Genomic DNA, 1447 nt, shown 5'->3' on the forward strand with positions numbered 1-1447 from the left:
CTATCTCCCGAATAGACCCAGAACACTACTGTCATCAGTACAATTCCATAATTACACAAATCAAGTAAAACCTTCTGCATCCCACCTCTTCCCCCTTCCCAATCCCCTCCAACTCTGGAAAAGATGGATCAACTCAATGGGAGGATGTGGGAAGATGGTGGGAAGCAGAAGAGACAGTTGATGAAATGAAGAAAACAGCTCCCTGACTCACTACAGCCTGACTCAATATACCTGTAAAATTATCTTATTCTGAGATAGGGATTTCACAGAACTATTAGAATTGTTCTCTACTGGGACGTCCATTCAACCTCGGTGTAGGGATTACTTAGTGCCGGGCCGGGCCTTCCACGTTTGTTTTTTTCTTCTCCTGGACAGGAGGCCTCTGCAGCAAACATGTTATGCCAGATCATCAGTCAGGCCAAGAAGCATCCGAGCTTGATCCCCCTCTTTGTATTTATTGGGGCAGGAGGTACTGGAGCAGTGCTGTATGTCTTGCGCCTGGCATTGTTCAATCCAGATGTCAGCTGGGATAGGAAGAATAACCCAGAACCCTGGAACAAACTGAGTCCCAATGATCAATACAAGTTCTAGTCAGTGAACATAGATTACAGCAAACTGAAGAAAGAAAGTCCAGACTTCTAAACGAAATGTTTCACTATAAAGCTGCTTAGAATGAAGGTCTCCCAGAAGCCATCCACACAATTTTCCACTTATCCAGGAAATATTTCCCCTCTAAATGCACGAAATCATGTTGGTGTATTGTGTTGGGGTTTACACTGAGTAATAAATATCTGAAACTTGAAAAAAAAAAAAAAGATTGTTCTCTACTAACCTGTAGGCTACTGTGTCAATTTCACCACTATATCTTCCCAACTACTAGCAAAGAAGATTGTCAATTCTCAATAATATACTTTTTAATATTGTTGAAAGAATTGTTATGGTCAAGAACCTCAGAAAGTAAAAAGAAAAGGTAACCAATATTTAGTCAGAGAAGAGCAAACTTATTCAGAAATATGAGTCTTAAATTGAACCAAATTCAAGCAAAATATTTTTTAAAATTTCAATCCCAAAGTGAAAGAAGCCATTATATATTTTTTCTGAGTATGAAATTTATTAAGCAAAAGCCATCCCCTGAAAAAGGATCACAAAATTTTATTAGACAGGATATTCTCTGTTCTTGAACCCCTTACTGAAATTTTAATCCCCTCTGCAGCATCTCTGTAGCTTATTTTCAAACAACCAGGAACAGGGAACCAATTCCCTCCCAAAAGGAGCTCATCCCAATCTCAGAGAGTGCAAATAATCAGAAAATGCTTTCTTTAATTAAGTCAGGGAAAACATTAAAAGGTAAAGTCCCTTTTCCTCATGACAGTCCTTAAATACTTAAAGGTGGTTATTATATCCCTGGAGATTTTTCTTCTGGTTCAAGAGCAAACATTTTATTTCT

General features: G+C 38.5%; 1 pseudogene; it reads left to right on the forward strand.

Annotated features, from left to right (window-relative positions):
• The first annotated feature begins 393 nt into the window (after positions 1-393).
• On the forward strand, positions 394-642 carry LOC114203250 (cytochrome c oxidase subunit FA4 pseudogene; annotated as a pseudogene).
• The last annotated feature ends 805 nt before the right edge of the window (positions 643-1447 follow it).

The sequence above is a fragment of the Eumetopias jubatus genome, unplaced genomic scaffold, assembly GCF_037043125.1.
Source record: "Eumetopias jubatus isolate StellerSeaLion01/CBP00866 unplaced genomic scaffold, mEumJub1_p1.0 scaffold_13, whole genome shotgun sequence".
Classification (NCBI taxonomy): Eukaryota; Metazoa; Chordata; class Mammalia; order Carnivora; family Otariidae; genus Eumetopias; species Eumetopias jubatus.